The 27041-nt window shown below is 42.4% G+C and overlaps 1 protein-coding gene across 4 annotated transcripts in view; it reads left to right on the forward strand.

The window, feature by feature from the left end:
* Positions 1-27041, forward strand: part of septin12 (septin 12) — a 125819-nt gene that overhangs the window by 37763 nt on the left and 61015 nt on the right. The window contains exon 1 of one of the 4 annotated variants that reach the window (XM_054742132.2): positions 20386-20513. The exons of 2 other annotated variants lie outside the window; for them this stretch is intronic. The gene's annotated coding sequence lies outside the window, so the exon portion shown is untranslated. One more of the 4 variants, XM_054742133.2, reaches the window with a different exon arrangement.

Genomic DNA, 27041 nt, shown 5'->3' on the forward strand with positions numbered 1-27041 from the left:
GTGTGTGTGTGTGTGTGTGTGTGTGTGTGTGTGTGTGTGTGTGTGTGTGTGTGTGTGTGTGATTTGCAGCCGTTTAAGCCAGATCCCTCGTTGGGAGCATAATCATGTAAAAGACGGTTAATGTGAGGGTGATTTGCAAATCTGTGGTCGTCCCATCTGACCGGCTCTGCGACAGCTTCTTGAGCCGTCCCACAACTCAAATCAGCCTCCAACAATCTACAAGCATGCTTGAAAACTTACGACTGCTGTCTGAAACCGACCAATGAAAACACACCTTTGGGACGCTGCAGCAGCAAGACTCCGCCTTTCCGAGCTTCGGCTTCAGTTTATGTTTAAAATCCAGATAATAAACTACATACCGGTTTTTGTTAATAGCCCAAGTTAGACTGGAGTTATATTGAAATAATTAAACAACCTTTTTACATCATCAGTTAAATCGCAGGGTGTGATCTGGGCTTTACAGACACAGAACGGTGTCAGCAAAAACGTTTGAGCTACCCCCGCCAAACTGGTGGACTTGACAGGCAGCACATTTCTGAACCACGTAGGAGAAGAGTGGGCAATCCAGGTCTTCAAGAGCCACTATCCAGCTGGCTTTTGTTGTGTCTGCGCTTAAACACACCTGGTTTGAATCTACTGGTAATTAACAGTCTGCTGCTGAGCCTGATGAGCTGCCGGTTATTCATCTAGGAATCAGGTGTTTTGGAGCAGGAAAACAAGTAAAACAAGCTGGATAGCAGCCCTTGAGGACCAGAACTGCCCACCCTGAACATAGGACAATGGCCTCTTGTGATGCAGATCCGTATCTATTTAGCAATGTGGTTTCGGAGAGACCTCTAAATATTTTGATTGCAACAATAATCTGTTGGATTATTTTGAAACAGAACCCTCAAAGTGATTTTTTGCGGGTTCTGGTATCTGTCCAGATGTGCAACAGAACATCCTGGTTCCTGAAAAGGTTACGGGAAATCAAAAGGCTCCTGCAGTCCAAAAGGGGCTGCTGTAAAGAGCGTTCAAAGGTTATTGTTGTGTTGATGACTGCGGCTGCATTGTTGCTTTAGGAGACCCAGTGGTTGTGTGAATGAATGCTTGATGAGAGCTGCCGGAGCTACCTGATGGTGCTTACACATTAGTAGGGCTGCAGCTATCGAATACTTTTGTAATCGAGTACTCTATCGAATCTTTTATTGATTAATCGAGTACTCTAATGAATGACCCTTTTGTGTTTGTGAACCATTATATCAAATAGCATGTTATAAAATACGAAAGACCTCTTAAATGAGCAAGCAATTGCCAGTTATTCTTCAAGTTTTATTCAAAATTAGTTTTCAAAACTTCAGCACTTCAACTTTACTTCACAGTAAACAAATGCCTGAGCAAAACACAAGTAGACAACCTGAGCCGATTTTCCCCTCGTGCGAGAATCTACCAGCACCAGAACCGCTCACGGCGCATGCGCAAACATGGCTCGCCAGCTGTTTCCCTTTTAACACACGTTCGTTTTAATTTCTACTTTTTTACTCTCACACTAACAAGGATTGTCGAAAGCATGTTTGTTGTGGTTATGTCAAGTTACACTGATCACAAAACATTTATTTACTTTCTTTCGTTTTCCTCTCATAAATACCCGCGTCCTCCTGCAGCAATCCCGAGGGACAACAGACATCAATAACACAGTAAAAAGTCTGACGTGTTGTAAAAACTGCTATTTTTAGCACATTTTAGGTCCGACGTGTTGCTACCAGACGTACGGTGCGAGCTGAAACTGAGAGCTACAAACGAAAAAGTCGCACAGTGTCCACAGAATATATAGCAGACCTCCGAGTCCACGTGCAGAAGGGACATTTACATGTGGATGTTTCCTGGTCAGGTTGCAGCATGGAGGATGTGGTGTTGTGGTAGGCTAAATCCATTTTACAGTATTTATACTGGACTACGTTTTCCGCCTTACGACGTGAAAAATGGTCCCACACCTTTGACATTTTCTGTCTTTTTCGATCTCCACCACATTGTCCGCCATGGCTTAAGAGAAAGTTAAAGAGCAAGTCACCCCTTACAAGAAGCGTACTTCACTCCCACTTCATGTTTGAAAAATGCAACAAATGCTGTTGCCTAGCAGACAGAGAGGGTGGAGCCACTAACAAATACACACACTCGCGACATTGTGACATCATAATGTACCAGTTTACATCATAGCATACCTCTTAGCCAATAGCGGTGGCAGATTTAAATTCAAATCCAGTGAAGAGTTTTTACCTGACAACGGCACAACACTGACAGTTTCAGGTAGAAATTTTAAATTTTAACTAAAATGCACTAAAGTGCAAAACTATTGACTACACGTATCTGCAGCACGATTAGACATGCATTTATATAGTTTATCAGAAAAAAATAGTTTATTTGGGGATGACTTGCTCTTTAAGTTACATTCGCGACTCGCGTGTGCATTCAGTGCAGTGTTTATGTGCATCACTTATTTTGGTCCGGGTGAAACACGACCCCGGGCGATTGCAAAGCCATGAATTAATTAAATATGAATTAAACGAATCCTCGAGGCAGAGAATTTGACTCGAGGATTTTTTGTACTCAAATTATTCGAGGTACTCGAGGAATCGTTTCAGCCCTACACATTAGTGTCGTTACGGTCCCTTACGGTATCGTACGGGACCGCAATTTAGCTTAACACACGGGTCAGATATGCGTTTTCGGTTCCGAGGTGGCTCTTTTGTTCAGACCTCCTCCCCGGTGGTCAGACTGGGACCGAGGTGACACTACGGGCTGATTGGCCGTCTGAAATTGCACATACTGCCTTCAATTGGAGATTAGAATGAACCAGTGGGGGGTTCAATCAATCAATCAAAGCTTTTTTTATAAAGCGCCTTCCGCAACCCTGTCGGGAAGCCCAAGGTGCTGAACACGGTACATGAGCGAAACAGGTAAAATCATTAAAGTAGAAAACAAATGGGTAAAACAAGAGATAAAGAGACCGATGAAAGCAGGGAATTTAAATCAACATAAATGAGGGCCTAAACACATTCAGGGAACACCAAACGGAGGAGGTGCATTTTTAGGCGACTCTTAAAGGCTGGCAGAGATGGGGACAGCCTGACTGAGGGTGCCAACTGGTTCCAGAGTGACGGGGCTAGGACTGAGAAAGCCCGGTCCCCACGAGTACGACACCTAGAATGAGGGACAGCGAGCAGGCCTTGGTCAGAGGAGCGCAGAGCGCGTGATGGGGAGTGTCTGTTCATTTCCCGCATGTGCAATTCATTTTCATACTGGATGCTGTTAAGTGAACTTCTCTGTCTGTAGCACGGAGCTGCTGACCAGTGGCAAAGGGGGAAGAGCGTGAGCTGTGTGTGTGTGTGTGTGTGTGTGTGTGTGTGTGTGTGTGTGTGTGTGTGTGTCCATGTCCTCTGGAGCAGACAGCTGCTCAGTGGAGAAAGCAGTGTGTGTGTGTGGCCTGCAGAAGCAGAGCGCAAGTTTATGAGAACACACACACACACACACACACACACACACACACACACACACACACACACACACACACACACACACACACACACACACACACACACACACACACAGCAAATTGATAAAATATTTCAGTCTCCAAAAGAAGCAACATGCAAAAGAGCTCATGCACGCCGTTGTTTATCTTTTTATGGATGACGCCAAATCATAAGTACATCTGGGCTTAAAAATGCGTAACTCATTCACTGTCAGCCGTTTCCTGGTCGATAAAGTCCTTCGCTGCCAGCGTTTCTCACCGTTTTTACTAAGAGTCACAGAACGTTGCGCGCTAGGATGATGTCGACGCCAAAACAACCAAAACAAAGAGGAGACTCACCTCTTACATCAGGAAGAATCTGCGTGTTTCGAACGTTATCCTTTCTTTCATAATCTGTTGTTGAATTGTGATCGACAGAAGCCTTTCCGGTTCGCGCCTCACTTTTTTTTACAGCAGCGACCCAAAACGATCTCCTAACACATGGATGTTCTGCTTCCTGATCATGTTGATGTGTGACGTATGTGGTTGAAGATCGGCTTCAGAGCTGGGATGTTTGTTCTCACGGTGCGGGGGCTCGTTCACCTAGTAAAAAAATGCAAATGACACCCTGTCTCCACTTCTTTTCACGGCCATAGAACCTTTTGCCATGGCTGTTAGGAAACACAAGGGATTACGGGCATTAAGATAGGCACCCAAGATAATCGGATTGCACTCTATGCGGACGATGTGGTCATATTCTTGAAAAAATTATATAGATCAATTTCTACTCTAGTGAACATAATATGGTCCTTTGGAACCTTTTCTGGATACAAGATAAATAATTCAAAATCCTGCCTATTGCTGCTTAATAAAGCTGAGAGAGCCAACTCTGGTAGTATGCCATGGCCATTCAAACACTCAGAACGCCTGACTCAGGGCCAGATTAACACTTTGTTGTACCCTGGGCAACAATGTTCAAGGGCCCCATCATCACGACCCAAGGATCACCATAATGTGGTCACATACAGAATATTTTACTGTAATATGCAGTAAATATACTCAATACTTGAATGCCTGACAACACGTAACCCTCTCAGAATAACCTTTGACCCACCTCGTGTGGACTGACCAATGAGGAGAGAGTCTTAACTTGAGGCCCTCTCTTCATTGGTCAGTCTGCACGAGACTGACTCTCAACTGACGTTCAAAGTCATAGGCAGCGAAGCGTCTCTGTGCAGCGCAAAAGCCCGGGTGGACAGTTTGTTTAATGTAGGGTGATCATATTTCCATTTCCAAAAAAGAGGACAGGGGATCTGTGCCTATGACGTCACACTATGGCAACGCCACACAACGCTGGGACCCATTTTTTGTAAGAACTAAATTAATATCAGATTCTGCCAATAAAAGGGCTCTAAAACAATTCATATGTAAATATTTAGCATATTTATTGCAAAATCTCATTTTTCTGCTTTAGTACTGCAACAAGGTTTTATTAATAATAAATTATTATACCTTTTGTTTTACTACAGCATCGGTAAGCTTCCTGTGCACAGATTATTAAGGATGCTTGTTTCAGCTGTGAGATTAGACGATAGGATCAATGAAAAAATAAGTTGTCCCACACTCCATGGAAACTTTCAGAGAATCCACAAATAGTGGCTTTCAAATGGTTTTGTTACTTTTTACAAGTTTAGAAAAGCAGCAGATGAGACAGCATGTCTGATAATTTAGTTTTTCATCTGATAATATTAGAACATGTCAGTAATGTCTGAGGGGCTTTTATAAACACTGTATAACTAACACTCCTGGAGAGGGTATGGATTACACAGAGGCTTCTGGGGAGGGGGGTCATTTTGCCTTGGCCCCCAAAATGCCTTGAAACGGCCCTGGGTGTGTGAGTTTTGAAGGTGATCTGAATTGTATCAGATGTATAAATACTACATGTGTAGAACTTATTGTTTTATACAGGTAAAAACGTGTAGTGGAGATAAATCCACCTACATTTTACTTTTTGGTTTTTTTGTTGTTTTTATTGAACTATTTTCCTGTCCTGTCTGTCTCTCATCTTCCTGCATCTCCTCTAAACTCTCCAGAAAAACTGCTGCCTGGATTCTTACTTTTTCACCTCATCAGTTACTTTTGAGCAGATCAAAGGGATTTCCTGACCGTAAAGCGGAGAGCGCGTTTCAATGCTGCGTCAGTGAGGTGAAATCACCGCAGCACAGGTGATGAGCTCCGCAGTAGCAGAGCGCTTCAGGCATTAATAAGACAGAAAGTAGAGAACATGTGCGGACATGAACGATCGTGTGCTAATTATAGTTTTTTGGTTGCGCCACTTTGAGAATGGACCGTGTGCTGGACGCAGCAGCCTGGAGCGCTGCGCAACAGCGCGCTGTGCCGCTCTCTGTGCTCTCTGCTCAAAAGAGTCCATAAATGATGTAATATAGGTAGAAAACTTTTTTCCGGCTCCCCTGGATGTGTAGGATATCCAGCTCCCCCATAATTCGATCCCTGCTCCTGGATGAAAAGCCGGACATTTTCATCAATACAAGAACCCGCAGTCCGGACGCCCGGACAGAGAGTGAAAAGTGGACAAGTCCGGGGAAAACAGGACGTACGGTCACCATAGTCCTCATAAAGCGGGAAATTACAGATACAGTATTTTGCTCGTGCCCTTGCTGCCCTGGGCCCTTTAGAGTTTGTGGGCCCTGGGCAATTGCCCAGTTGCCCATATGGTTAATCCGGCCTTGGCCTGACTTACCTAGGAATTCAAATAGTGCGAGATATTATTAAGATAACAGAGAATAACTACAGCCCTATAGCTCAATCGATTACTGATAGGTGGATAGGTGGGTAAACTTACCAATTTCTACTATCGGATTGATAAACATGGTGAAGATGTGTATACTTCCTAAACTACTCTTATCTATTTCAGAATATCCCACTACCTGTACCATCAGGATTTTTTGGTAAATTAAAGAAAATGATTACGAACTTCATCTGGCAAAATTGTCTGCTTCGGTTGTCGTTGCTTTATCTTCCATTTGACAGGGGGGAGCTTAAAGCCCCTAACTTCCAGTGGTACTACTGGGCCCCACAATTGAGCATGATGATGTACCACTTCTCCTCCGAGAAACCTCCAGCGTGGGTCAACATTGAATAATTTCTACTCAATTCGGACTTGCCCTTGAGTGGGTATCTTCACTCAGCGCCGGTCAAAACTCTAAAAAAAAAACATAATTAATCCTATCATACTGAACATGGTTAAAATATGGCATAAAGTACATGATGTCTTAAAAGAAGAGATGCCTCTATCCCGTTTTAGCCCAATCAAAGGTAATGAACAGTTTAAGCCAGGGGTAATCGACGCAGGGTTTAACACATAGACCAGAAATGGACTGGCTAAAATTGAAGACCTCTTTTGTGATGGTGTAATGATGTCATTCGAACAGCTTAGAGTTAAATTTAACTTGCCTAAAACACATTTTTACAGGTATTTGCAGATAAGGAGCTTTATTGCAGCCTCACAAAGTAACAATTCGACCCTACCTGATCTATCACTATTAGAAAAAGCAGTTTCGAACTATCCTTACACCAAGAGGCAGATTTCTTATCTATATAACCTGTTTATGTCTAACTCCACCGAGTCCTCTGCTGGACGGTTGAACGCTTGGAAGAAGGACATGACAACAGATATAACCCTGGAGGAGTGGAAATTAGTGTGTCCACAGACACACACTGAAACTGTAAATACAAGATTGCAGCTGCTGCAAGTCAATTGGTCCATGCGAACCTACCTTACTCCGGTCAAACTACACTCGTCTGATAATAATATTCCAGATACATGTGTGAAATGCAGGGTTGAGAAGGGGACTCTTTTCCACTGTCTATGGGAGTGTGAGGAGTTACAGAAGTTTTGGAAGGAAGGAACGATGATAATTAAAAATATGACAAAGATAAATTTAATGCTAGACCCTAAGTTATTTATATTGGGACGTTATCCATCTTCTTCTACTATTTCAAAGGGGATAGGGTCTCTTATTAATATGAGTATACTGCAGGCCAAGCACCTTATTGCAATGCATTGGAAAAAGATGGACAGACCAAAACTGGGGCACTGGCTGCGTAATATGTCCTCAACGCTGGCGATGGAAAAGTAAACTTATATTTTGAGAAGAATTCTATATTATTTCTATTGTTATTACAACAGAGTTTTTTCTGTTGCCGGGTTTTTAAATATATATATATATATATATATGTACATATGTGTATATATATATATATATTAAAAAATATATATATATTTTTTTTTTCTCTCTCTGCTGTACTGTTGGGGTGTGCCCTTGTTTGGAGGAGGGGGGCCTGAATACCGTCTCAAGTCTCTGTCTACATCACTCATGTGATTTGTATTTAGGATGTTCTAAAATTCAATAAATATAATGTTAAAAAATAAATAAATAAATGCAAATGACGACTCATCGTTGGCAGTGGATGAGTTAAATTTGACCATCTGACCCCGTTCTACGAATCAAAGTAGGTAATTTTTCAGAATTCATATTCTGTATGTCCCTCCTCTTGGCCTCTACAGCAAAACGATGATTTACGCCAGCCTAGATAGATTTGTGCATCCACAAGAGGAAGGTGTCAGTCAGCGAGAATGAGACCCAGCCCCCCAGCATGCACTATGGGGTAACGCTGGATGGAGCTGGATGTTCGCAGTGGAATAACCAAATCATGTGCCAATGTTTCCGTTTCCTTGACAGCCTTCTACTTTTCAAAGAGATTTTAAACAGTTTAAAAGTTTTTCTGCCAAGGCCACCCCTTGGGGGCGCCACTGACCATGATTGTCTCCACAAACCAAAGGAGAAGGATATGACAGGACCTACAGTGTGTGACCTCTGTTCATCCACCTGTCAAGCAGACAGACATGCTGCCACTCTGGGTGGTGCTCTGAAAGCTGGCGTGCATTTAGCTTTTGTGCTGTGACCTTCATGGACACAAGCCTAATTCACTCCCTCACCACTGCCACCTGCCACAAGCTCAAACCAAAAGGGCTGTCGGTTAGACTCTGTGAGGTGCTTAAGCTTTTGGCTTCATGCCAAGGCTCTAATTATTGATATTATTGCATATTGTCTGTTCTGCATCTGACTTGGACTAATCTCATATACTTAAACCTGCAGAATAGAAATGGCACAAAGTGAAAGACCCTGCTGATCTATCAAAATTCCAGGCTTTACTGTCCTCATTCTCCACCAGCATCACTGATGCAAAGAAAGCTTTCCACACTGACAAAATCCTCGGCACTTCCGACACTCGGAAACTATTTTCGACATTCAAAACTCTACTAAACCCTCCGCCTCCACCACCGAGCAGCAATCTATCGGCAGACACCTTTGCCTCATTTTTCACAGACAAAGTGGCAGTTATAAGCAAACAGTTTACTGAACTGGTCACTCCTGAGTCTTGAGTAGTCACAGGGAAATCACACGACTCAACTGGGTACACACCTCAATGCAGGTACTGAGTTGGTCCCTGAAATTGCCAGGAAAATGGTCCTTTTGGCCCCGCCCAGTGAAATGGAGACATGCACATGCTGTGTAGAAGAAAGAAGAAAGAAAGATTTCTATAGCGCCTCTCAAGGTAAAAATCACGAGGCGCTTCACAAAAACAAAAAAATGTTAAAATATAAAAAAAGCATTTAGAAAATGTTTAAAAATATATTTTAAATGAGCAAAAATAGGCAATTGGGATTTAAAAGAAAAAATGTTAAGAGGGAGAGTGAATAGGAACGAGGGAAATCAGTGGATTGTGTAGTTCCTGTAAAAATACCTGGAATTTCTGATTGTTGAAACAGGATTACATAACAACACATAACTACTCTGAGAGGACATCTTCATGGTATAAACTCATTTCCTTCTCAGAGCTCTCATCAGGTTTTGTTTTGTTTTGTCATTTTAAATTTCTTTGGAGCCCTTTCAGACAAGTTGATCCTTTTTTGGGGATCTCTGTTCCGCTCTCTCTTCAGGTCCCCAGTCTTTCCTTCCTTTTTGCTTAGATTAGAAACCAGTTTCCTGCTCAGTTGCTTATTGGTTCAAGGCTTCTAAATGTGTTTCCTGTTCCAGATAAGATGAGCTCACATGATCTGTTCAAACTCCCAGAACACACTCACACTTTTGACTGAAAAGGTTGCTGGCGGTGAAAACCTGTGAAGGGGATGAGTGAAAGAATGATTTTAAAGAAACTTGCACAGAATTCTCTGGTGAAGGTTCTTTATCACACATAGTTTGAGGAGGTTTAGGAAAAGAGCTGCTAAACTTTACTTTTTCTGGAAGATGTTTCATTGTAGATAAAAGCAGCTTTAAATATAAAGTTATGTCTTAGGCCGTATGCAAACAGTGAGAACAGAGGGTTACCAGACTGCTCCTCTTCCTCTGTCTATGGGCCTTCCTCAAGGGTCGATACTGGGCACAGCCTTATTCAAAGTCTATATTAATAACATTGTTTATGCTGTTGACAGTTCTCATATACATTTACATGCAGATGACACCATTTTCTTCTTCTTCTTCCGGCTCTTGGAGGGTGCAGATACTTTTCTTCTCCTCTCCTCCGTATCTTATCCTCAAGGCCTTTGTCTGTCTGTGTTGTTGGGTGCACGGCTGCTTCTGCATTTTTTCTGGAAACTGAAATTCACTAAAATGGATCTCGTCAGTTGGTCTCTCAGCGCAGTTGATAAAATTTTTTCAACAATGAGAATGGGAGAAGGGGCTCCCGGATCCCCTCCGGGACAGACCCAGTTGGACACATCATGGACTCCTGAAAACAGTGGAACTTGATTTGTCTATCTCAGCTGTCTGTAGAGGACTCTGAAGATGTGTGGATATTCGTGGTGTTGATGTCGGGTTTCCTGCTGATCGGCCTTGGAGGCTTCCTGGCTTACCGGAAAATTAACGAGCTGTCGAGGAATATTGGCCTGCTCCCGGAGCTCAGAGATGGTTTGCACCGCGCTGTGAACTCACAGACTCTCATAATTGTCGACATAAATCGTAAGCTTGGAACTTTAGCTGAGGTTCATTTATTGGCACAAATGATGTGTGGAGTGGCTGATTCCAAACTTCCCACAAACTACAGCAACCCACAAACTTCGACCATATTCAACCTGGATCCTTCTCGCCTTGACCTGACCTTCCTTTGTCTGTGGCTCAGACCTTGACTGGCCCTGGTAAGAGCCTTCCACCAGTCGACTGGTCTCTGCCTGGCTCTATCTGTTTCTGACAGCCTGAACTGGGCTTTCCATCATCTTCGGACTAGATTGCCAGTCCAGTCAAGTTGGCTTGTGTCTGTCTGCCATTACTTGGCCCTATTGCAGTCACGAAAAAGCCTGGTTCTGCTTTGACTTTCTGGGCTGGGACTGTTTTCAGTACCTGGAGCCTGGGCTGCCTGGCTTAGCTTGTTGTCAAGTAGGTGTTAAATGCAACTCCACCTGGGGACAGAACCTTCAACAACTTCCTGTAACCTGGATTAATTGCTGAACCGCTCACAAGCATTATTCTGCTGAGTTGGTGTTTTGTAAGAGTGAAGATTGTTTGGCTCGAGAGGATGTAAAACCTGAAGCAGATTTCATCACACAAAGGACTCTGACTGGATCATACTCCTAAACCTAGCTTGGCCTTGCTGCCACCCCCAGAATCTGACAGAGCCTTCAACACCTAGCTGGAAACTAATTATTGTGCATTTACTGCTCCAAAACATTATTCGACTGTAAAATGAATATTATAATGTTTTTTCATAGCCTCAATGTTTTTTCTGGGTGTTGGAGACCCTTGGTGAATATTAACATGCTCAAAATGAGGGATACTTATTATTGAGGCACTAATCCTCACTTAGCTGGGGATACTGAAACCACACCAACTTGCTTTACTCAGATCTTTAACTTGTGGTCAAACCTGCTTGCAGAAGTATCCAACCTCAAACCTTTTCTTGCTTTAAAAAATTCTTACTCTCTCACCAAACTAAACTCACCACATGGATTTGACATACATTATGACTACCCCAAAATGTTAAGTGAAACACAGATTGATGATTGTCTTCAGGCACGGAAAATCCCTCACCTTTTTGGCGAAATTAGCTGTTTTGAATCCAAAATGGGTCGCCTACGTGATTCGTGCAGATCTGGTGAGAAAATATTGGGGGAAGTATATGGAGAGGTTGGTTTTTCCAGTTTAAGCAGTTTCAATTATCCACTGGGGGAAATATTCAAGAAGATTTCTAAGACGCCCCCGACACCACCAACAGTAGAAGAAAAAAAAATCTGTCAGAACCGGTTCCATGTGACCCGCACAAACGCAGCTCGTCTGGAAGTCTGCTGTGTAGACTTCCAGATGATGGCTCTTCCCTGCTTGTACGATCCGAGCCTGAACGGAGTATCGATCAATAATTAATTGCAATCAATAGCTTCTGATCATGTGCCTGCTTTTCAATACTTAAAGATTGTTTTAAGTCTATTTTGATTGCTTGTACTGCACATATTATATATGAGAACAGTCCTTTGTCTTTACGTCTAATTGTTTTATCTTCTTTTGAACTTGTATGTTTTTATCTTATGTTTTTTTTTTCATGTAAAGCTGACTATGTCTGTTGCTACTGCCTCTTGGCCAGATCGTTGTTGTAAATGAGAATGAGTTCTCAATCAAATAATCTGGTTAAATAAAGGTCAAAATAAAAATAGATAAAAGGGTCTTCAGCTGCTTTTTAAAGGAGACCACTGAGTCCACTGATCTCAGGCTCAGGGGGAGAGAGTTCCAGAGTCTGGGGGCCACAGCAGCAGATGATCTGTCACCTTTGGTCTTTAGCCTGGTTCTGCACAACCAGTAGGCTTTGATCACTGGACCTCAGGGACCTGCTGGGGGTGTAGGGACTAAGAAGATCACCAATGTAAGATGGTGCTTGTCCATGTAAGGCCCTATAGACCAGAACCAGGATCTTGAAATGAACCCTGAAGTTGACTGGCAGCCAGTGAAGCTGGAGGAGAAGCGGGGTGATGTGGGTGTGTTTGGAGGACTTGGTCAGAAGCCGAGCACAGGCATTCTGAACCACCTGTAGACGGTTCAGGGAGGTTCTGCTCCTGAGTGTGTGTGGGGCCAGAAACATGCTGGGTAAAGCCGAAGGTGTCCATAAGGCTGGAGAAATTCATGGCAAAGTGATCGGAGGGATCATCAACGTGGATGTTAAAGTCACCAACAATCACCAGTCTGGACAGCTTCACAGTGGAGGATAGAAAGTCACTAAACTCCTGAAGGAAAGAACTGTTTGGACCAGGTGGACGATAGACCACAGCACAGTAGAACGGGTTCTCACGCCCGACTTTAATCAGCTGCAGTTCAAAGGAAGCAAAGCGACCAGAGGTTGTATAGCTACATGGAAGATGGTCTCTGAAAACAACAGCTAGGCCTCCACCACGACCAGAACCCCGAGGATGGCTAAGAAAAGAATAACCACTCGGGCAGAGTTCAATCAGAGCAGAATAATCAGACGTTTGCTGCCAAACTTCAGTCAGAAACAGAAAATCCAGGTTTTTAGACAGAATTAGATCATTGAGCAGGAAGGACTTATTGTTAACAGAGCGGGTGTTTAATAGAGCCATGCTGAGTGAGGTGGAGGAATCAGAAAGTACAGAAACAGCTGGATTTAGTGGACGTAAATTAGCAGGGTTAGATCCACGGTGTTTATAAAAACCACTTATGGAGGGAACAGGAGGAGAAACCACTGAGGAATGAGGATAAACCGACCTTAAAAAACTTGGACGGATGAACCGCGCCGCAACGCGGCCTGGCAGGAATGCGGAAGTGGCGCTCAGGTCACCAAACAAAGGGCAAGAAGCTAGAAGATCACGCTGATGTTTACTAGATAAACCACGCTTTAAGAGAAGTCTTATTCTCACCTGGATTCCTGCTCGTTTACCTCTTTTCCTCTGATGTTTTCCCGGGACCGGACAAACATTGCTAGAGGTGCGCAGCTTGGGACCGTCGTTTGGCTCCGGGCCAGTACGCCACTCAGGTTAACAAACAGGATGGTACGTCCTCGGTGCATCTTGGGCGATCGTGAACGAACGGAAGGACAAAAGAGTCTGGTGATCATAGGAGATGGTAGCAGGGACACTACTGAAGAGGATCGCAGACAGGAGCAAGGTGGAAAAGAGGAGGTTAGTGGAGAAAAGTTTGAAAAAGTGGCCGGTGACTGCAGCTAAGCCAAGCACAGTTGGTTTACCAAAGCACAAGACTCAATCTCAAGAATCCTGATAAGTCCATCTTGATTGAATTCATTTTAACAAGTGAAAGTTTTGCATGGATTGGAGCAGAGAGTAGATGTTTTATCTTCAAACTGACTGACAATGGTCTCAGACAGTACAGGGACATGAGATCTAAAACTATCCAGCAGGATTTCCTTCTTTTGCAGTTCCGCAGAGTTGTCGTATATCCTCTTTAAGGTTTTTAATTATTTCATTTGCTTTTGAAAGCATAAAGGCATAATTGTGGGGCAGAAGGAACGGCAGGACAGACATTCAAGATAGCTTCACGGTTTCTTTTAGCTGAGCTGCTTCTGTCGGATCCAAAAGATTTCTATTCCAAATAAAGGTCCAAGAAGTCAAAGAATCCAAAAAACAAACAAAGACCCAACAAAATTACATAATCCAGAGATTGGTGACAGGAAAAAAATGATTTAAGAGGAATTAGCTTCTGATAGAAAATAGATGGTGAAGCTCTGGGATTAGAAAATCCTGACAGATCCACGTCACACTGTGAATTGGACATATTGACTCACAACAGGGAAGGCTGTTGTTTTTTTAGCGTCCAGAATCAACAGAGAACGCCTCGGTCAACAGAAGCTAACCGCTAGCATTAGCAACCCACTCACACGGCTGCAGCGCTTCCAGACTTGTTATTTGTGGAGATAAAACTTCCATGTTGACGGGCAAACAGTCAGTGGTGGAGTCGCATTTCTTTTAAATCAGGAAAAAGGACTCCAAATCCTCCCGTTTGGAGCACTGCACTGATGTTGCAGACTTGGTCCTGCTGGGCCAGGGCTTGTGGGCTTTGTTGCACACTGAGTACGGCCTGTAAGACGTTCAGTTCTAGAGACCACTGCAAATGGATTCATTAAGTGGTAAAAACAATTTTGGACCAGCATTTCTGAGTGGACTTCTAGAGTCATTTATTAAAGTTTGACCAATTTGCTGTCTAACCGGAGGAACCATGCAGAACTCAAGAAAAAACACCAAAACTGATCTAATTTACCATGACTCCATAAACAAGCAGGAGAAAAAATGCTGTGTCCATACCTAATAATCATGGAGTACACAAAAAACAAAAGCTATTTTTTTCTGTTACATCGCCATCTAGTGGAAAAATGTCTATTGTTTTCCTCAATGTTAGGGACTCTACATATAAATATGTACTATGATTTCCTGTGTAAAATCTTTGAATTTCATTAAGGGCAACATTTGATAAGTCAAATTAGCCACACCTGCTTTTTAATCATTCTAAACTTATGACTATTTATAAGTTTTGTGGAAATCCATTACGCTGATATAACCTCTTTAACCCTGTCGATGAATCTACTCGACTGCTGTAAACGTCTCATGTCAAGCTTAGCTGAAGGACTTTTAAACTATTAAAATTCCCTTTGAGGAAATTAAAACCTCAGTAATTGTTTTGGTTGCTCCGTTGCAAACGTTCGGCTTCTTTTGGCTTCACTTCGTAGAAGTACTGGGTTGCGTACTCACTGATTGTCAGCTCCCTCTTATGGATACACACCTCTGTTGATCATTATTAGTTTTGCACTAGAGCCCATTGGAGGGACTTAGTGACATATAATTTCTAAAAGAATATCTACTTTATATTATAGAACAGGGTCAGTTAGTCACATTTAAACATTTTTAAGAGATTTTAACATTTTTAAACAATGTACCCCAGCTTTAGGGTAAACTGTATTTTAATGCACCAGATGCTTTACTTCCAACTGATAAACAACAGTAATAATTACCGAATCATCACTTCTTATTCTGATAAACAGATCCAATCAGGTCACCTGATGACCTGTGTCATTTTCGTTTAAGTCAAAAACCCTTTAACCTTTTCCTAAAATAAATTATTTAAATTTAAAAGTGCAATTTGTAAGAATTCTACAGTGAAATAATAATAAAAAACTGGCTAAAGTGTGTCATGTTGGAAAGAAGGTTATACTGAAACCGATTCCATCCTCAGCCAGCTGGGGGGTTGTCCGTTTTTCTCATTTCATAAAAGCAAACGCAGGGCGTAGTTTCTTTACTTGGTTCTTCTTTTATCACAGAAAAGAACCAAGTACAGCAGTTAGGAAAAGCTCACAGAATGATTGCACAAAAGGACGTAGTTATTGTTAACACAGCTTGTGAGGGTGCTGAATCTGCAGCAAGCTAAGGTTGCAGCGCCTGCATTTGTAATTAAACGCCAGCAGTAGAAAAGCTCCAGAGGTTTCTAAAGAACTGAAGGCAGTTAACAGGAGTGGCCCCGAAGCTGTTTGTCGTACCCCTAGCCACGGAATCGCTCCGCTATCGGATTAAACAGGCTAGAGGCTAACGATGAGTTAACAATGCTAACAATGAATTAGACGCAGTCGGCTATAAAAATATCTCAAGCTATTTTTTTCATTTACCAACAACTTGATATTAAAGTGTGTGTGTGTGTGTGTGTGTGTGTGTGTGTGTGTGTTTGTGTGTGTGTGTGTTTGTGTGTGTGTGTGAAGTGAATAATGAATCAGTTGTGGTGTTTTACTTTCTTTTTGCGAGTCGTTCAGAACCAAGGGCGTCAGTTTGTTTTCAGAATTGCTGGGGACAATAACCATACACTTGAGTGGGGTTTAAAAATAGCTGGGGACAATAAAGTAGGCTAGCACAGGGGTCGGCGGCTCTGTAGCCGCATGCGGCTCTTCCATCCATCTGATGCGGCTCTCTGTGCTTGTAAAATAATGAATGGATATTTAAATAAAATGCTTTATATTTTACTGCATTAATTTTACATCTGTATGCCAATTCTAAATGTAAAGATTGTCTGCGTAAACCTGAACAGTTCCAACCCGGTCTGTGAGACCGAGTTGACAGGTGACGCTTGTGCGTAATCATATGGGCACTTTATGAGCTGAAGAGGATGTGAGATTCTGGGATTCTCCTCAGACAGGCTCGTGGATGTGTCGCCACATTGGAGACAGGAACAAGCACTATTCAGCCAAAGTTTCATAATCAGGGAACATTTTCTAAGTGACAAGTCTCTCTGAGAGACAGGGTTTGGAAAACACTCGCTTCAGTGGGAGGAACCTTCCCGCATGCGCTCTGGTTCTGCGACGCACTCCAAGCCAATCTCCACAACTTCAGCTCTCTGTGCACATTTGCGCTGACAGCGAGCTGCGCTGAGCAGTGTCCAGCTCAGATGTTCAGGTGGGAATCTTTTCTTGGGTGATTTAGCTACATCTGCGATTTGCGTGGAATAAAGTGTCAGTTCGTCTGCATGTGTCGGGGTAATTATTTCTATTCTTTCTCCGTCAAAATAAACAGTCAAATACGGGAACTGTCCGGTCAACACAAGCCCTGCTTTTAACTGTTCTGTTTTCTTGTGAAAATTGTTGCAAAGAGATATAATTTAACTTGATTAACACCAGAGCAAGGAGCACTGCACCGTTATCTCCGTCGCTGTAAATGAGGGAAAAACAAAATGATCGGATCCTTTTCTGACCTTCCCCACCTACAAAGTTTAATTACAACAATCAAACGTGACAGAGCCTGGATTTGTATTCTGAACAGTCTAAACATGTTTTAAAAAGAAACGTATGACAATAGTGGCACCTGCTCAGTAAAACCACCAACAGGGTGAAAAATATCAAAATATTGTAGGCAGAGACGGGCTACAACTTCTGGATCCATTTTATATAAATCGTTTTATTGATTATCGTCTTATGAAAGATAACTTTGACGTACACGAGCGACCAGGCGCATTGCAAGATTTTCAAAAGTGTGGGGGATGTTGTCTGTGCCTAAAATAATTTCATGTTATTCATCTTGTGAGTTTAATTTCCATAATAGCGGAGCAGGTGCGAATTTCAGACGCGTCACGCATGTCTCCGTTTTAAACATGTTTAAACTGTTCAGAATACAAATCCAGGATCTGTCTCGTTAGATTGGTGTAACTAAAGTTTGTACTGAATGAAACTTTACATTAAACCATGTTGAAGAGAAAAGGATCTGATTAAATCGTTTCCCCCTCATTTACAGTCAGGAAGTACAGTGCAGTGCGCGTGGCTCTGGGGTTAATCAAGTTTAATTGTTTCTCTTTGCAACAATCTTCACAAGAAGGCAAAACTGTTAAATGGGAGGTTACAGATATTTCCATTTGACTGTTTATTTTGACAGATAAACTCAAGGATGTTGGTTGTTTTGAAAGAATTACCCCGACGCACACTGATGCGCATGGATGAGCTGACATTTTAATTGTGGAGGTACAATAACTAAATTAATCCAGAAATGATTCCCATCAGAACATCAGAGCTTTATACTGGACACTGTGTTCAGCGCGGCTCGGAGCGCCCACGGTGGACAGTGGGCTGAAGATCTGTAGAGGGGTTCGCAGCGCAGTGCAGAACCACGGTGCATGCGATAAGATTTCCTCCCACTGAAGCGGTCTAGAAAGCCGGTCTCTCTGAGGGATGTGTCACTTGGAAAAATGTTCTTTTTATGAAATTATGAAACTTTGGCTGAACAGCGCTTGTTCCCGTCTCTAATATGGAGACGCATGACGCATCCAGTCTGAGGCAGAACAGCCTCTTCAGCTCAGAAAGCACCTGTAGAGACATTTGATCACGCACAAAGTTTATGTGGAGCAGAAGCGGTCGGGCCACGGCAGGTGAAATGTTCCTAGCCTACATGAAGAGAAACTGTTTAATTCTAACATTAATATGTTACTGGACACGCTGGTCTGGTTGGTTAGACCAGTGTTTGAAGTGGAAAACACACACACACACTCACACACACACACACACACACACACACACACACACACACACACACACACACACACACACACACACACACACACACACACACACACACACACACACACACACACACACACACACCAATTAACATAATGCTGATAGCGTGGACTAGAAGACAGGTGATGGTTTATGTATTTAAATGATGATCAGGCTGCTGTAAAATGTAATCTCCATCCACATCCAGACACATTTATCCTTTATTCTTTCTCTAGTTGCTCTGCTCTTGTCTGGGCTGACGTAGCTGACAGTGCGCGCGGTGCGCCTAGTGGCTATGATGCACATTTTACGCATTTGGAGAGGTGGGCTGGATGCTTTGCGTTTACTGGAAGATGGTCCACTTAACGCACGGGTGTAGACTACATATTAATGACAAATGAATGAAAATTAAATTGTGAGTTTTTACTTCATATTTTAGAAATTAAAATGACGGGGGAACGCATTTATGACGTCTTTTTAAACGAAATTTTCTAGCGCGACCTGCCTGCTTCACTTAAGTCACTGCTTATTAAGGTCCATCCAAAATTACCGTGGCCCACCCAAAAGTGAAAACCTGGCGCCGCGCCTGTTATAAACCTCTGCAAATTGTTGTTCTTCACTTGATCAAACTCAGACTTTGTACAGCTAATGTCAAGATGTAAAATTATGAATTCAGTCGAGCTCTTCCGTCCCTCCCTCTCCTGCTCTCCTGGAAACCCGACATCGGTTGTCAGAAGTGGAGGTGAAGAAGGAGACGAGGCAAACAGAGTGAGTGCGACGTAAAGAAACCAGACTGGTGTGGAGGTGAGCAAACAGCTGGAAAAGTGTGGGTGTTGAATCCCCCACGGGTGCGACGCCCATGCGAGCGACCGGTACCGGCTGCTGTCACCTGTTGTGAGCAGCTCTCTGCTGTCTGAGGGTAGGCCCCGCCCACAACGCTGCGGCTGCTGTGGCTCCCAGTGTTTTCTTTACTGTGGGAAATGGGTAATAATGGCTCTTTGATGGGAACAGGTTGCCGATCCCTGGTAAAAGATCTGAGCTGGTAAAACAAAAATCCTCATCAGCAGGCTTTTTTGAAAGTGTGTGTGTGTGTGTGTGGTGGGGGGGGGGGGGGGGGGGGGGAAGGAAGGAACACAGCTGCCAATCACAAATTTTGCCGGGGACATATCCCCGGCGTCCCCGGTTAAAATGACGCCTATGTCCAGAACAGCGAGACAATAAACAACAACACTTCCTCTAATGCCGGAGAAATATCACCGAATTAAGTGTAGTTAGTGCTCCCTACCGTAAAACACATAAGAATGCCAACAGCAGATATGACAATGTATTTATCTACTTATCAACTTGCTGTGTATGACTCGACTATGCTTGTCATCTAGAATCTTCTGGTGCTAATCCGTAACGGGCAACAGCCGTGAAACTAGTAAGAAAATAGTATTTTAAATTTGCAGTAACAACATTTGACCACAAGATGTCATTCTCACAAATTGCACAATTAAAATATGAGTTTTTGGTTTTGAAAGCTGAGGTGCTCTGCTTTCCTCGGAGAGGGTTCGATCAGCAGTCAAGCTGTGAAAAGCTGTGCTGAAAATGAATCATCTCAGAGGTTTAGCAGTGGAACAGGAGTAGGACAGACGTGTTGGGCTTGGATGAATGTAGGAAACACACCTCTGGGCCTTTAGGTTAACATCAGTACGGCTGTTGGAACGGTTATACAACCAGGAAACAGTTTTCTTCTAGTACCAGGATATGCATCATCGCCTGACACACACACACACACACACACACACACACACACACACACACACACACACACACACACACACACACACACACACACACACACACACACACACACACACACACACACACACACACACGCTTTGCCACACCTCTCCACACACATACAGAGCAGCAATATGACATCCTGCTCACTTGTGTGTCACTGCATACAACTGAGCCTCCACATCAGGTAATTAACGGCTCTCCTTCCTGCTTTAGCTCAATGAAACAGATTTAAGTTCACGTGACTCCGCATTCATGCTACGCTATGATGGATCTGTGAGAAAAGAACAACCCCTTTTCTTCTCAGGGAATCATGTTTTTAGGATAAGAACAGACTGCTTCACCATTTTCATTCTTCTTGTGACTCTGCAATAATCCCACATTTAAATGTAATTGTCAAATTATTTTTTAGCAAAAATTTACAGTCATTAAAATAGTTGCTAGCCTTTATACAGGCATTATTTAGATTAGCAACTTTAGATACCCATCAGGTGGAGTATTCCGTACACAGAGGACTATCAGGTGAGAGGAGACCCAAACGGAGCGTAGACACATCACATTGTGTTTGAGCTACCTGAACCTGCACGCACTGGCCTCCCTACATGTGAACACAGACGACGACATGTTGTAATCTACTTGTGCTGGAGGAATAACACTCACCACTGCAGGTTTGTTGCTTCACAGCCTTGACCGTCTTTATCTGACGACATTCAGGTCTTGGTTTATCAGAAACACAGCTTAATGGTGTCAGAACCATCCAGCCCTAAAAGGCTGTTTGTTTTGAACTGTTTAGTAACACATAGCTGTAGTTGATTTGTCAGCAGAAGGAACAGCTGCAAACAAAAATCTTGTCCAAAAATTCGCTCTGACCCCCTTTTTTTTTTTAAGATTTAACCCGACGCTACCGTGAAACCCTACGGCTTGCCCTGCTGACTGTTTCTCGCTATGATTTATTTGAGTCTATTGTCTAACAGTTTGGCTCAGTACCTACCATTGTTGCATCTGTTTATCGTCCTAAACCAGACAAAGATTTTCTGAATGACTTCTCTACTTTTCTTGCACATTTAACTTCCTTATCCACCAATATTATCACACTAGGTGATTTTAATATCCACTAATAGCAAGTCTCTGGCAACTAGGGACTTTATCTCTTGCTTTGCCAATTTTAGTTTCCAGAAATATGAGGATACTCCTACTGATATGAAAGGTCATATACTGGATTTAATCTGTTGTACTGAACTCACTCCTTAGGACTGTACTGCAGAAGAGTTCTCTTCTTCAGATTATTTTCTCCTCACATGTAAAATGACTCTCACCCTCTCCCTTACAAAGCCTGTTTGCTCCATCACATCTTAACCCTGTCAGGTCAAAGTAAGTTTTGTGTAACGACCAGAACTTCAGGACCCGTGAGGACACCAAGACACAGTAAGGGTCTTTAAGTCTTTATTAGCAAAAAGCTAAGATGTGGAGTTACCCGTAGAGGGCAAAGCTGGAGATAGAGTCAGTGAACAGGCGAGGGTCGTGGAGGCAAGCAGAGTTCTTGGCTAGAGTCAGGTGTGGAAACGAGGTCAAGAGGCTATGATCAGGCAGGATGGAAAAAGGCCGGAAGATTTACGAGCAGAAGCGTTCCATAATCTGGCCGAGTGCTGGTGGTTGATTGAGGAATATGTAGCTGGTGAGACAGGTGTGTGGCATGAGGTTGATGAGGGGACCAGGTGTGATGCATGAAGTCTGATGAGGTGGTAGCATGGAGGTCAGGACCTGGCAGGATCATTTTGATAAAAGGACGAACAACTGAGGCCTAGTCCACACGTAGCCGGGGGTTTTTAAAAACGAATATCCGCCCCTCCAAAAACTTGCATCCACACCACCTCGTTTTAAAAGAAAACTCTGTCCACACGTACCCGGATAAATACGTTGTTAAGGACATGCCAGACCTGTAGGCGGCAGTACTTCCCCCGTTCTTAACCTCGTCCTTCGTCTGTGGTCATCCGCAAGGAGCAGTAATTCCGCTTGCAAACACAAACAAGCAGAAAGCGCTTGGACAATTGATGGATCGGGTAGTGACAGAGTGCAGCTCTGAGGGCTTCCATGATGCCGGCTAGTGTAAACACAGGTCGCACACGTGATGTCAGCATTTTTTTGTCGCGGAAAGTGACGTTGCGGACCTTAAAACTCCGGTTATGTCCGTCCACATGCAGACACCCAAAACGGAGAAAACGCAGATCTTCACTTTGGCCGGAGTCTTTAAAAAGATTCGTTTTCGTGTGAAAAAACTCCGTTTTCGTGTGGATGACAGGCCAAAACGTAGAAAAATATCTACGTTTTGGCAGATCCCCGGCTACGTGTGGACAGGGCCTGAGTCCTTCAGGGGTACTTCTGAGTTAAAAAATGCTCATGAGATACGTATGTGGAGTAACCAGGTAGGTAGGTTTTAACGTTGCACTTCTGCAACGCCGGCCTCCAGAGGGTTAAAATCAGAATCTTAAAAATATCAACATGGATGATTTCCTTCTACAGGTGCTGGCCAGTAAATTAGAATATCATCAAAAGGTTGAAAATATTTCAGTAATTCCATTCAAAACGTGAAACTTGTACATTATATTCATGCAATGCACACAGACCAATGTATTTCCAATGTTCATTACATTTAAATTTGATATTCATAAGTGACAACTAATGAAAACTCCAAATTTGGTATCTCAAAAAATTAGAATATTCTGAAAAGGCTGAATATAGAAGACACCTGCTGCCACTCTAATCAGCTGATTTACTCAAAACACCTGCAAAGGCCTTTAAAAGGTCCCTCAGTCTTGTTTTGAAGGCACCACAATCATGGGGAAGACTTCTGACTTAACAGCTGTCCAAAAGACAATCATTGACACCTTGCACAAGGAGGGCAAGACACAAAAGGTGATTGCTAAAGAAGCTGGCTGTTCGCAGAGCTCTGTGTCCAAGCACATTAACAGACAGGCGAAGGGACGGAAAAAATGTGGTAGAAAAAAGTGTACAAGCTCTAGGGATAACCGCACCCTGCAGAGAATTGTGACGACAAACCCATTCAAAAATGTGGGGGAGATCCACAAAGAGTGGACTGCAGCTGGAGTCAGCGCTTCAAGAACCACCACGAGGAGACTCATGAAAGACATGGGATTCAGGTGTCGCATTCCGTGTGTCAAGCCACTCTTGAACATGAAACAGCGCAAGAAGTGTCTCGCCTGGGCCAAGGACAAAAAGGACTGGACTGATGCTGAGTGGTCCAAAGTTATGTTTTCTGATGAAAGCAAGTTCTGCATTTCCTTTGGAAATCAAGGACCCAGAGTCTGGAGGAAGAGCGGAGAAGCACAGAATCCACGTTGCATGAGGTCCAGTGTAAAGTTTCCACCGTCAGTGATGGTGTGGGGTGCCATGTCATCTGCCGGTGTTGGCCCACTCTGTTTCCTGAGGTCCAGGGTCAATGCAGCCGTCTACCAGGAAGTTTTAGAGCACTTCATGCTTCCTGCTGCTGACCAACTTTATGGGGATGCAGACTTCACCTTTCAACAGGACTTGGCACCTGCACACAGTGCCAAAACCACCAGCACCTGGTTCAAGGACCATGGTATCCCTGTCCTTGATTGGCCAGCAAACTCGCCTGACCTTAACCCCATAGAAAATCTATGGGGTATTGTGAAGCGGAGGATGCAATACGCTAGACCCAACAATGCAGAGGAGCTGAAGACGACTATCAGAGCAACCTGGGCTCTCATAACACCTGAGCAGTGCCACAGACTGATCGAGTCCATGCCACGCCGCATTACTGCAGTTATTGAGGCAAAAGGAGCCCCGACTAAGTATTGAGTGCTATACATGCACATTCTTTTCATGTTCATTCTTTTCAGTTGGCCAACATTAGAGAAACAAACATTTTTTCATTGGCCTTTAGAATATTCTAATTTTCTGAGATACCAGATTTGATGTTTTCATTGGTTGTCACCTATAAATATCAAAATTAAACGTAATAAACATCGGAAATACATTGGTCTGTGTGCATTGCATGAATATAATGTACAAGTTTCACGTTTTGAATGGAATTACTGAAATATTTTCAACCTTTTGATGATATTCTAATTTACTGGCCAGCACCTGTACAGTGATAGCTTTCCTAAGATTTTTAATTCAGTGGCACCACTGAAAGCAGAATCAGTCTCCTTCCAGTATACAGCCGCTTGTTTTGCACCAGAACAACACGTTCTTAAAACTAGTTCGTCAACTGAACACCTGGACTTCATACTCATAAGGAACAGTATTCATGTCACATGCTTTTCTACAGAGACAGGCTAAAACCAGCTATTTCGCTGCCATAATTTCCTTCAATAAGGGTAATTCTAAAACACTTTTCTCTCTGTTAAAGCCATTAACTAGTCCTCCTGATTCCCTTCCCTCCCACTGTTACTGTAATTAATTTTGTAATTCTTTAAAGAAAAAATCCAGATAATACATCATTATTGAGGTTCCACCACAGACGCCTGTACTCCCGATGAGTCATTTCTCCTTGTTCATTCTCTTTCTATGTTCAAGCTCCCAGCTACTTCAGAAATTATGGATTTAATCTGTAATTCCAAACCCTCCACCTACCAATTAGATCCAATCCTTACCATCCTCGTTAAAACCTGCCTTCTGGCCTTGGCTCCTCTCTTTGTTTCCATTATTCACCCATCGCTTTCCACTGGTATTGTTCATCAGTCCATTTAACTGCAATAATCCACCCCCTATTAAAGAAACCTGGAGATGACCCTCAATTGACCAATTTCTATTATTCTTTTTATTTAAAAAATCCTGGAAAAAAACTGTGGCTTCACAAGTTCACCAGCATCTCTCCACCAACAACCTGGCTATATGAGCCATTTCAGTCAGGTCTTCGCCCCCACCACAGCACTGGTTAAAATAACTAATGATCTCTTAATGGCTGCTGATCCTGGCCGAATCACCATTCTCATGCTCCTTAATCTCAATCAATCAATCAAAATTATTTTCACATGATCATGTCAATCATTAATTCATCTCACAACAACATTCGTTGCCATCTTCCATGTGAGAACGGGGGGGATGGAAGAAGAAAAAATCTTATATAGCCATCCCCCAGTACCAAATACAAAATAAATTACATAACTCAAAATGGCCTCATACATTATAATTATATTTGTGAACAATATAACATGCAAAACAAATCACTGTTTTCTATCAATAATTCCATAAGATTCAAATATTTTCTGTTAGAAAAGTTTCTTATGTTGTGCAATAGTAAAATATTTTTTAAGTGATCTTCCATTTAATTCCACAATTTAGCTCCATACACTGTGATACACATTTGCGTCAGTATAGTTTGTGCAAACATTTCTTTAAACTCACATTTCTTTCTCGTATTGCCTTCAATGGGATTCAGTACAAAACAATTTGCAGCCCCATTGGCAGTAACATTTTTTAGCTCTAAACATAATTAATAAAGTTTTTTAAACTAACCAGATCATTACATTTTATTACTTTTGACTGAATAAACAACTTAGTAGTATGTTCCCTGGTATTTACTCTGTGCAAAATTCTGATAGGTCTTTTGTAATAAAAACAGTGGCCTAGTTCTTGTTTTATATGTAACCCCCCCCCCCCCCCCCCACACACACACACACCCCATTTTGGTGCTTCTAGGAAACTTTATAGTTTCTTAACAATCCAATACTTTTACACAAGTTATTTTTTATATATTTTATGTGAGATTTCCAATTAGGCTTGTGGTCCAGGACAACCCCTAAAAATTAAATTTCATGTGCTCTTTCAACTGAGATGCCATCTATAGTCAGTGGTATAGGATCATCTGTTTTTCTATGACCAAAAGTCACAAACTTTGTTTTATTTCAATTTACAAATTATTTGTTGTCCGTAAACCACTTGTTAAGCTTTATTTACATGATCGTATTTTCTACAATAGTTTTTAAATCACTCCCAGAACAAAATACATCTGTGTCATCTGCAAATAACACAAATTGCTATAAACTGGACACATCACAAATATCATTAATATATAAAATAATAACTTTGGTCTCAACACAGAACCCTGGGGAACTCCATGTGTAATCATTTGATAATCCGAATTGTCATCTTCTAACTGTACATATTGTTTCCTTTTAGTCAAAAAGCTACCTAGCCAGTCATAGGCTTTCCTTCTGATACCATAATCCAGTAACTTCGACAATAACAAACTGTGATCTATAGTATCTATTTATTTTCTTTAATCAATAAACAAACCCATTGTGTAGTGATTCCTTTATTGCTGCTGTAATGTTTTCATTGAGTTCTAATAGTGCCAGAGACGTGGCTTTATGTGATCGGAACCCATGTTGACTCTCATTCAGCAATTTCTTTTCCTCAATTAAGTAATCTAATTTTTGAACAAACCATGTTTCAAGCTCCTTGGAAAACTGAGTGAGTACTGAAATCGGCCTCTAGTTATCAAAGCTATGTTCATCACCATTTTTTTATATTGGAATTGCTTTAGCTGTTTTCATCTTATCTGGAAATATACCATTCTGAACAGATAGATTACAATATAAGGAAGTGGTTTAATGATAAAGTCAATTGTTTTCTTTACAATCATGTCAATTCCCTCACAGTCAATGGATGTTTTATTTTTGAACTTCCTTACCATAGCAAGATGTCTTTTTCACTTATATCTCGTAGA

This window comes from Nothobranchius furzeri, chromosome 18, assembly GCF_043380555.1.
Source record: "Nothobranchius furzeri strain GRZ-AD chromosome 18, NfurGRZ-RIMD1, whole genome shotgun sequence".
NCBI classification, from domain to species: domain Eukaryota; kingdom Metazoa; phylum Chordata; class Actinopteri; order Cyprinodontiformes; family Nothobranchiidae; genus Nothobranchius; species Nothobranchius furzeri.